The 12,202-nt window shown below is 31.4% G+C and overlaps 1 protein-coding gene across 1 annotated transcript in view; it reads right to left on the reverse strand.

Moving 5' to 3' along the window:
* Nucleotides 1-12,202, reverse strand: part of LOC147034456 (uncharacterized) — a 63,430-nt gene that overhangs the window by 20,256 nt on the left and 30,972 nt on the right. Inside the window, exon 3 of the mRNA XM_085852740.1 lies at nucleotides 8,522-8,587. The gene's annotated coding sequence lies outside the window, so the exon portion shown is untranslated. The remainder of the gene's footprint in view (nucleotides 1-8,521; nucleotides 8,588-12,202) is intronic.

Below are 12,202 nucleotides of genomic sequence, written 5' to 3' on the forward strand. Positions count from 1 at the left end.
TCATCATATTCTAATTCTCCTATATGCTATTATTCTTCCTCCGTCATTTGATTGAAATCTTTTAACATTTGAAGTTTTTTAGGAGTATATTCTATTGTGGGAACTGTGGAAACATCTACAATTTTTCTTGGGAAGTTTTTAAAAGTGGTTTAAAATTTTTTTCTTGTTTTCTTTCAAATGTTTCTTCACATATTAGTATTTGTCTGCGTTTCTTCTTTATGTCTTCCTGTTGTTTTACAACTTTTGAAATCAACTCTTGATGCTCCTTAAATCTTCTTGCTCTTTCTTTCTTTCGCATCCATTTATTTATTGGAAAATATCATTTAATATCTCAACTTGTTTCACAATATATTTATATTTTTCAGTCGTGTGCTTCATATAATCCCCAAATTCCTTTTTACTGCATAATGTGGAACAATTGTCTCTCCAAAAGTTGTTTACATCTATTGAATCTAACTTGAATAAAATTAAAGTATAAGCATTGTTTCTTATGGAACGACAAGGAAGTTGAAAGTATGATTGACTAAGATAAATACAATTACAAGAAGAATGTCGCCCTCTTGTGTAGTAGCTGTCCAGTACCGTTTGCTTTCTCTCATTAACACAATCATCAACTAGAGGGGAACACTCGGTAGAGTGCAAAACCTCCGCCGCTAATACTGCTAGGTCACTTAAGTGAACCTGATATCCTATTCATTGTAAGTCAAAACAGATCAGACTCTACTGAACCACGATTGAATAAACCAAACTCGATCGACGCGCATGTAGAAATGCCCAAAAATAAAAAAAAAATTAAAAAATCAAATTTTTTTTGAAAAAAAAAGTTACAAAATTTCTGGGGTTTTTTCCTCTAACAATTTTTTTTTGCGTTGGAAATCACTTAAAACATGTAGAAATGCAAAAACTAAAAAAATTCAAATATTTTTCAAATAAAATTGAAATTTTTTTGAAAAAAAAGTTGCAAAATTTTGTTTTGTTTTCTCAAACAATTTTTTTTTTTGGTTGGAAATCACTTAAAACATGTAGAAATGCAAAAACAAAAATTCAAATATTTTTTCAAAATGGCCACCATAGCGGCCATATTGGACTTTGCACCGAGTCCAAAATCTAATGGCATGCTTGGACTATACCTAATCCCCCCACCAAGTTTCGTCAAAATCCGTCCAGGAGCTTTTCCGTAATACTGTTCACAAACAAACAAACAAACAGACAGGGGTAAAAACAGTAACCTCCATCCATCTTCGATGGCGGAGGTTAAAGATAACTAGGTTCTTTTTTGATTTATCCAAATCTTCGGGAGAAGGTATATCATCTGTATTATCACTAAGAATACAAGTTATCAGTTTTGATTTCTTTTTATATCTCTGTGTATCACAAAATAGTTGTATTATACCTTCAATGTTGTCATCATTTAGTTTGTTTTGAAGTTTAAATAAACTGATTATATCTTCTTTTTGAAGACCAGCATTAAAACGTTGTGAGAGTAGTTGATTATCAGGTTGAAAACTCGACTTTGTGAAAATTATTAAATTATTATAATCTAAAAAGTTGGGAGTCAGGAGCATCTTGAAAAGTAAGCAGGTTTTCCAACATCCGCTTGAACCAACTATGTGACATCTTAATGAATTTGGAAGATTTTTATGGTTGTTAAATTTTATATTATTTTCCCAAATGGGTTAAAAAAAATCATTCATTTATATATTTGGAAAACAGGTTATTTAATTGATTATTGACTTTTTTAGAAACCTATATGTTAACCTAATTTCGGTTTTAATTTCAAGATAATCCATTATTTTATTTATACAATATCTTGTGTTGATATTTCCCCAAAAATGATAATCGCAAATAATATATAACAACAATCCTTTGAACATTTCTCTAATATGTTCAGTATCTTCCCTTGTAAGGAAAGGTGTGTTGTCACCCTCATACTTTACATTCATTTCTCTAATCAATCTTGTAATTCATTTTTGGTGTAAATCTAAAAGAATTATTTTCCTTTTTATATTTTTTATCAACATAACTTAGAAGATGATTACAGAATATACATTGTTTATGAGTCATTCCATCTGAAATCACCAAATTTAAGAAAATGTTTCCAGTTGACCACCTCAGATTTACTTTAAACTTTCATAAAATAGTCCCCAGGTATCAAAATTAAGCTGCATCAAATTTTAGGTCCATAGATGCAGTGAACTCCGAGATATTGAGGGTTGAAAATGTGGTTGTGGCCCTATTTTTATGGTCGTTGCGAGCATCCCAAAATGAATGGCTACTTTTAAACTCCCACAACTTTTTAAATATTAATGCTGGAGCCTTGAAATTTTCAGAGATTATTCTTCTATAACTGCTCTGGAAGATACAAACATAAAACTGAGTACACATCTATTAAATTTTATGACCTGATCAGTTGAAATCCAGAAAAAAATATTGGTTTTCTATGAAGACCCAACTTTGAGGCCCCATATATTTTTATTGACCCATCCCAGAAGCTTGAAATTTTTTCATGTAATAAATGTATGGTAGTAGTATTCAAATTCATGTTTACTTTTCTTAATCAGTCATATATAATACAGTCATGATCCCTCAAAAATTGAAATTTTTCATTTTTCCACAAAATTCAGGTGAGGATTGCAAAAAAAAAAGACAAGGTATACCACTTCAAATTGTCCACCATTGGAAAGAGCATATTCAAGTTTACAAAAGTGTCAAATATCAAAGTGGTATATTTTTAAAATATATATTTCTATTTTTTTTTAAACTGTTGTTAACACAGTGTGTTATTTTCTCTTTGTGGAGGATGTAAGTTTTTCATTAACATGACTTTAGGGTCAAGGTGTGGGCATCATGGTAATCATGAACGATTAGTTCTATGATTCAAATTAATAATACAAAAATATATCACATACTGCAATAACAATGTTATCAAACATTTCATGTAAATGATTTGAATAGGCCCTTGATCTGCTTTTCCAAGTCAGGTGTGAGCTTGTACTGCCTCAAAGTTGACGTTAGGGGATCATCAATAACTTTCATCACATGGACCAAAGGAACCCAACAAATGTCCTCCCTTGAATGTAACTATCTACACTGCTGACATCACCAGATAAGCCACTATTCCTGAGTTCTATTTTTAGCCCCAGCCAGATGAGTTAAGCTCTTGCTATTTACAAATGAGAAACAAAGAATTACAAATTCAAATTTCAAAGTATTGTGTTCATGGTATCCTCATAGCAGATGATATGTATGTACATTGTATATACATGAACTACACATATATGTAAAAGGAGTTCATTAAATAGCACACACAACACGTACAGCACTGGCAGAACATCATTTATTCAAATATTTTTAAAATATTGATAGAAACATTATACCACTTTGATATTTGACACTTTGTAAACTTGAATATGCTGTTTCCAATGGTGAACAATTTGAAGTAGTATACCTTGTCTTTTTTTTGCAATCCTCACCTGAATTTCAGGAAAAAATGTAAATTTTCAATTTTGGAGGGATCATGTCTGTATTATATGTGACTGATTCAGAAAAGTAAACATGTATTTGAATACTACTACCATACAGTTATTACCTGAAAAAAAATTCAAGCTCCTGGGATGGGTCAATAAAAATATATGGGGTCTCAATGTTGGGGCTTCAAACAAAACCAACATTTTTTCTGGATTTCAACTGATCAGGTCATAAAATTTAATACAGGTATACTCAGTTTTATGTTTGTTTCTTACAGAGCAGTTATAGAAGAATAATCTCATAAAATTTCAAGGCTCTAGCATTAATATTTTAAAAGTTGTGGGAGTTTAAAAGTAGCCGCTCATTTTGTGATGCTCGCAACGACCATAAAAATAGGGCCACAACCACATTTTCAACCCTCAATATCTCAGAGTTTAACGCATTTATGGACCTAAAGTTTTATGCAGATTCATTTTGATACCTGGGAACTATTTTGTGAAAGTTTAAAGGAAATCTGAGGGGGTCAACTGGGAGGCCTCCGGTGATATGAGGTGGAATGACTCTTATAGGCTTTTGACTCTGTGTTTAATCCCACTCTATCACATGCAGGACAATTCTCAAATTTGTCAAATGGAGAATCAGGGAATTCAAGGGGCTCAAAATCTATCATATTTATAAAGTAAAACTTTACTTAAACTAAAATTCATCTTCGGTACTTTCACAATCATCTATGAAACTACTTTCATAACTATCGTTTGAACAGAAACTCTCGGTATCATAATCTTCAAAATCTTCGGTTGAATAATGACATATTTAATTTGTAGAAAAAAAACATTACCATCGATAACAATATACTTTTTTCATTAACAGATTCAACTTCTACATTTTTTATATTAAAGGTAATTTTAAAATGATCCTTACCTACTATTGAACAAAATGTCATTTCACCTGATATATTAACATCCTTTATTTCATCAGGATTTACATATTTTGGGTTGTTGAAAAAAATACAAATTTCTCCTTGCATATTACAGATGGTCTTATCTTTTCTTTCTTAAGCTTCATCCATAAGGTTTCTATTTTTTGATACTTTTTCTTGTTTCATTGATTTTTCTAGTTTTGAATATATTACATCTAAATTTGTTTTCTTTTTATTCCTCATGTTTATTTAAAGAGTAATTAATATTACAATTAAGAGTCAGACTTAAAACCGTTATTATTCTTGTTCTTAGATAATTCTCATCATCGAATCCGAGTATGAAAGCAGAATAATTTGTGCAATTACATACTCCCAAAAATGATTCAAATTTACAAAATTCCTTATCTTGATGTAAAATATCACTCCATGAAAAAGTTTCAAAGGTAAAATAACATTCCAATTTATTTCTATTACATTTTTGAATATTTAAACATTTTCGCACAAGATCATGTAAGTCAATTTTCCTCTCAAATATAGTAGCATTTAAAAGAAAACAACGACCAACATCTCCAACTATTTCCAAATGATTATTTAAACAATTAATCCAACAATATTAATTTTCAGCTTTTTTTGTACAGTCATCAAATTGTTTTTTAATCTCTGGACAAATATCCATTTTATTTATTTCTTTTAATGTATCTGTTGAGATTTTATAAAGAACCAATGATTTTGTATTATTTTCAGAATATGGTGGTTGTGTAATTGGTGCAGGAGTTAAATAAATATATTTTGCCTTTTTTGGAGGTTTATTTAAAATATCTTTTAGAATTTTGATATCTATTCCATTCATAATATTTACATTTGAAGGAGGACCAAAAAGTCCTGAACATTCCAAAGGGCATTCTTCTTTACTTTCTTCATAAAATACATTTTGAATCAATTTAAATTCTTTAATATCATTTTATTACACGGATTCATAAGAATTTTTTTCAATACTTTTTGTTTAATTCCTTTTTGATTTTCATAAAATGTCTTTATTTTTTTCAAACTACTTCTCGAGCACATTCTGAATCTTGATCAAAATTATTCATTAAATTTTTCAAAACGGTAGATTTGAGACATACATTTCTATCTCTGAATGTCAAAGAATAATTATTATTTTCTTTCTCTTGATTTGATATTACATTTTCTTTCTTTGAAAATATTAAAGTAAATAAACATTTTTGATATTCTGTTAAATATTGTAGTTTTGGTTTATCACAAATTTTCTTCTTTTTTTTTTAATAAACCATATACTACAACTAATAAGGTTTCTAAAAATTATCTATATTTTGTGAACGATCTTTTGTACAATTAATAAAATTCGAATTTGTCAATTCATTATAACAATTTTTAATTTTTTGTATTTTATAACATGTATGAGATTCAGAATCCAAAGGAAAATCTGGAGTAAAAAAGTCCTTTAAAAAAATCAAAAACTTTAAAAAGTTCTTCATTTGTTAAATTTCCAGATTCTGCATAATTTAATTTTGGAATCTCGAGTATACTCGAGTATCCATTCAAACAGAATAAAATTATTAATGAAACCAATTTTTCGTTTTAATTCATTTATAAACTTGTCTTTTGCATCTTGATACATTGTATTTATTAAGTGAAAAAAGTTGGAAGATAAAATGGTTTTAAGCACAGATTCACCTATACATTAAACTAAATTTTCATCAAGAACATTTTATTTTCAGCAAAATTTCTTATATAAATATGGTGAATACAACGTACTGCGATGTTTGTATTCATGAATATAAATATTATAAAAAAACACCTTCAAACCAACAAACACACATTCAATCTTTTCAGACAAATATCACCACTTGACCAAGAAACAAAACATTGTGATAGATGTGATAATGATATTCTTAAATTATTTATAAAAAACACCTTCAATCACGCAAACACGAGAACAATGAAAAAAGGGAAGCTAAATTCTCCATTGAAAACACTGATGGGGCATTTAAATAGCATATAAAAATAAGATTGTTTCGTTTAAGATCCTGGGCCATCTTCAATCATGGAAGCTGTTGATATGGTTAAACAAAGTATTGAACTATAATTAAAAACACATTAAGTGAAATGAAAACTTTTAAGTTTTATATGGGAGTAAAATTGTAAATGGTAAGACAAGACGATGAAACTACTCCCTAAATGAGAACAAACCCTCACTTTATCTCATCATTTCAAGATTTTGTAAGATGTGATGTTGATGATGAATTCCAGAGACAAGAACAAGATGTTGATAACACTAGAGGAGGTAGTGGATTTATTATTACAAAAATAATCATTTTCGATATACATCTTAAAATCAGATCCTCTTCAAGCTTCTTCTTGTATTGATTTACCAAAACAGATAAAACTTTAGAAAGCAGTTGTTCATATTCAAAACAAAGATAATAAATGTTTTCTATGGTCTGTTCTTGCTCACTTACATCCTCCACAATGGAATGCTGAAAGGGATAAACACTATAAAAATACGAGAATACATTAAATGTTAAAGATTTAAAGTTTCCAGTGTCATTGAGAGATATTCCTAAATTTGAGAAAATGAATAATCTATCTGTTAATGTATACGGATTAACGGATACAAACAAAGTTCAGATATTAAAAATTTCAAACAACTATAAAAATGATGAAACGCACATTGACCTTCTCCACTTTACTTCGAAGGAAAAACCACATTATGCTTTCGTCAAAAATTTCTCAAGATTAACCAAATCACAACGAAACCAGAGAAAATGTAAAACGTATCCTTGTAAGAGATGTCTCAACTCCTTTCATACAAAAGAACGATTAAATCAACATTCGAAATATTGTAGTAATCATAAATCAACCATAATCAATTTACCAAAAGCAGGTTCAAACATATCATTCAAAGATTTTAACAAATCTATAAAACATCCGTTTGTGATATATGCTGATTTTGAAAGTATCCTTGAAAAGATAGATAGTTTCTCCAGATCAAAATAAATCATACACAAATAAATATCAAAAACATACTCCTTGTGGTTTCTGTTATTATATCAAATCAGCTGTTGGTGATGAATACAACAAGTTAGAACTTTATAGAGGAGAAGATGCCTCAGAAGAGTTTGTAAGACGATTGGAAAAAGACTGTGTAAGACTAAGAGAAATAATGGTGAAAACCTATAAACCAATGTCATTAACAAATGGAGAGAAAAAGAAATTTAGAAAGAACAGTATCGGTCATATTTTTGAGGAGAAAATTGAGGGAGACGTCAAGGTTAGGGATCACTGTCATCTTACTGGTAAATATCGAGGTCCAACTCATTCCCGTTGTAATCTTAATCACAAGCCTCCAAATTTTATCCCTGTCTTTCTTCACAACAATGCTCACTATGACACACATCTATTTATAAATGAACTTTCAGACATCTGGAGATATTTCTGCCATTCCTAACACAGATCAAAAATACATCCCATTCACAAAAACAATTCATACACCCCCCATAACACATATCAGATTTCTTGACACATACAAGTTTATGTCAAGTCCATTATCTAACTTGGTATCAAAGATTAAAAACTTCCCGAATCTTAAATCACATTTCCCAAATCAAGAAAATATTGATCTCTTATCACAAAAGGGAATATATCCGTATGACTATATGGATTCATTTGAGAAGTTTAAAGAAACACAACTTCCTTCAAGGGAAAGTTTCTATGGAAAGTTAAATAAAACTCATATTTCCGATAGAGATTATACACAAGCTAAAAAGGTTTGGGAGAAGTTTAATACAAAAGAATCTTGGAGAATATCATGATTTGTATCTTAAAACTGATGTATTGTTATTGGTTGATGTGTTTGAAACTTTTAGAACAGTCTGTCATAATAAAAATTCTTATGGATTAGACCTCGTTCACTATTACACAGCGCCAGGCTTGTCTTGGAGTTCTATGTTAAAAATGACAAAACAAAATTTGGAATTAATCAGTGATATAGATATGCTTTTAATGAGAGAGAAGGCTAAGAGAGGAGGAATATCTCAAGTATGTTCCAAGAGATATGCTAAAGCAAATAACAAATATATTCCTGATTATAATAAGAATGAGGAAAACTCTTACCTGATGTATTATGATGCTAACAATTTGTATGGGTGGGCGATGTCTCAATCTTGAACTTATGGAAAACTGAAATGGGTTAAAGAAAAACATTATGAAAAAGTTTTACTTGACATTGTCATCTCCTCTCAAAAAGAATTGGATGAAGCTCAAGTTGGATATTATTTTGATGCTGATTTAAAATATCCAGAAGAGCTTCATAACAAATGTAAAGACCGACCTTTTGCTCCTGTTAAAGAAGGTCCAAGAAAAGAATGGTTAAGTGATTACCAACAGTCATTTAATATAAAAGGTGAATCTCCAGAAAAAACTACTTACAACATTAAATGATAAAGAAAGTTATGTTTTACATCAAAGGAACTTGAGACAATATTTATCTGCTGGTTTGAGAGTGAGAAAAATTCATCGAATTTTGAAATTTAAACAAAGTCATTGGTTAAAGAAATATATTGATTTTAATGAAAAAAAAAGAAAAAAACAGAAGCAAAAACAGATTTTGAGAAGGACTTTTATAAATTAATGAATAATGCTGTATTTGGAAAGACTATGGAAAATGTTAGGAATCGACAAAACATAATACTTTCTATATCTTGGAAACAGGCTTTAAAGTTAATTAATAGACCAAGTTTTGAAAGAATGGAATTGTTTTCAGAGAACTTTTGTGCAATTCATTTAAAAAAGAGAGTATTGAAATGGATAAACATATTTATATCGGAACATCAATTCTTGACTTGTCAAAGTTGTTAATGTATAACTATTACGATAATAATTTTAAATTAAAGTATAAGGATAATGTGTCATTGTTATATATGGATACAGATAGTTTTATATTAGAAATTAAGACAAGTGATGTATATGAGGATATGATTGATAATATTGATATGTATGACACAAGTAATTATAAGTCTGATCGTATGTTGTTTTTATTAAAGAATAAAAAGGTTATTGGTAAGTTTAAGGATGAGTTGGGTGGAAAGGTCATGAGTGAATTTGTGGGTTTGAGCTCAAAGTCTTATGCTTTTACGTATATTGATAATAATAACATTGAAAGGTGTGATCAGAAGCTAAAGGGAATAAAGAAAAATATAATCAAGGAAACAATAAACTTTAAACATTATTACAACTGTTTAATCTTTAGGCCCTGTCACACCTTGACGATTGAGCCAACGTATGCCTGACGTATGCAAAATCGGGCTAAAACGCCGGCACACGTCGAATACGTTATGGGTAAGTTTGTATACGTTAAGAGCACGCTGAAAAACACTGCCATACGTTGTAGTACGCTGGCTTTCATCGTTGTACTTTGCGGTTGTTCTCAAATTTTAGCATGCTTGAAATTTTACGACGGATGCCAGCGGATGACTCACACGTTCCGCTACGATGGCCATAAGTTGTAGGCACGTTATGCGATCGTTGACACGTTACTTGTAAGTTACTCATAAGTCGAAACACGTCGAGGTAATGATTAGCATACCCGAAACTTATTTATAACCTTTGAGTAACGTGTTTGTCGGCACGTTACAAGATCCTTGACACACGTCGAGGCACGAGACTTGTAAGTTACTCATAAGTCGAAACACGTCGAAGTAATGCTTGGCGTACCCAAAACTTATTTCTAACCTATGAGTAACGTGCTTTGAACCTATGCGTAACGTACCTCCAACGCATATTGATGTATGTAGATGTATTTGATTAACGTCTTCCGGACGACCACAGAACTTGCTGAACGTGTTTCTAATTTACAGCTTCCATATAATGGCGTATTGGCAGCATTTAAAAAAAAACAAAAAAAAAAGAACAATAACTTCCGATATTTTGTCACGTGCCGTTACGTCACGTCCGATTGCCTCTTCAATTTGCTCATGTCTTATTCTTAGTTCCTCCTCTGTGAATATTTTCTGTTTGAGGATAGTGTCACGTCGAAACTTAAAAGCAAATGTCCGAATACATTTTAAAATTCGTGATAGACTAAAAAAACAAAAAAAAAAACAACTTCAGATATTTCGTCACGTGCCTTCACGGAGCCAAGGAGAAAAAAGAAAATGTGCCTTGACGGAGAAAATAAGTTTGGGTATGCTAAACATTACCTCGACATGTTTCGACTTATGAGTAACTTACAAGGAACTTGTGTCGACGTGTGTCAACGATCGCATATCGTGCCTACAACTTATTCCCAGCGTAGCGGAACGTGTGAGCCATACGGCGAGTACGTCATAAATTTTTCAGCCTGCTTGAAATTTCAGGACGTACTAAACGTACCACGAAATATGACAGCGTACTTCATCGTTTTTCAGCGTGCTCTTAACGTATACACAACTTACCCATACCGTACTCGACGTGTGCCAGCGTTTTAGACACATTTTTCATAGGTCGGCATACGCTGGCTAAATCGTCAAGGTGTGACTGCATGGTTGACACTTCCAATTCTCAGACGGTTATGATTTAAATCGGCGAGCGGCAGGTTTTTAACAGGCTATGCCACGAGTTTGGCGGCGATATGTGCAGCGCGCTATGCCGAAGTTAAACTATCGTTGGGCATAGGTTGTGAATGCCGACAACAGGCTAAGCATTCATTGGTATAAGTTATCTATAAGACAATGAAACATTCTGTGCCCGTTACTAATACGTTATGCAAACGACCAACACGTTATGAATACGACAAAAACTTAAAAAGAAAAACATCAAAATTTCAGCGTACGCCAACGTTTTACAAACATTTTTATACGTTGCCATTGCTGGCTAAATCATCAAGGTTTGACAGCGCCTTTAAAGAAGGAAGAGTACAGAAAATGAATACAATAAGAAGTTATAAACATAAATTATATACAGAAGAGATAAATAAGAAAGCATTATGAGCTTTTGATGATAAAATATATATTTTAGAGACTGAAATCAAGAGTATCCCTTATGGTACAAGTGTTAAAAGGTATCTTTTTTACTGATTTATAAATGATCGAACCAAGCAACAACCAAACCAAAAAGTGGAGATGTTATCAACCCTGGTATTTGAAGGTCCCATGACACTCAAAACTTTCTGGTTATTTATATATTAACTTGACCTTCCTCGTGAAGAAGTCACACATGTTTCTTTTTTTAAATAAAAAAATGGGATAATTAGACCAATATTTCGAACATTTCTGGTGCTTTTCACAACTTGCTATGCCCCGCCCCTTAAAAAAGTTGACCAGCGAACCGCAGCCTTCATCTCATCTGCAGAACACGACTCGCACAGAGTGGATTGACTAGATGTCGCATGCCGTATAAAGTACGTACAAATGCATTGTGCACATGTGTTTGCTATCTCATTGATCGTCTTAATTCCTGTGATTGTTTCGCGGAAAAGAAATTCTGCTTCTGAGCCGTGTATGCACAACAATCACGAGGCAATTATTTATCCTTTAACTACCTTGTCGTAGTCGTGTATAAATCCAATACATGTATGCACAATAAAGGGCTATACCATGTCCACAAAATATTAAATGTGACTGTTGAACCTTTCCATTAAAAAAGAAACTTACAGGGACCTACAAGTAAAATACTAAAGATTAATATTGCATCATTTCAAGGCGCAAGGAGATAATTTAAAAATCAAACAATGTGAAAAACCTGCACCCACATTTTGCAGCTTATTGAATTGTTCGTTGAAACCAGCCTGCTGGGATATGTACTATTCCACATACATGC

Source organism: Eptatretus burgeri, chromosome 1 (assembly GCF_056783735.1).
Source record: "Eptatretus burgeri isolate ZD-2024b chromosome 1, Ebu_testis_v1, whole genome shotgun sequence".
Lineage (NCBI taxonomy): Eukaryota > Metazoa > Chordata > Myxini > Myxiniformes > Myxinidae > Eptatretus > Eptatretus burgeri.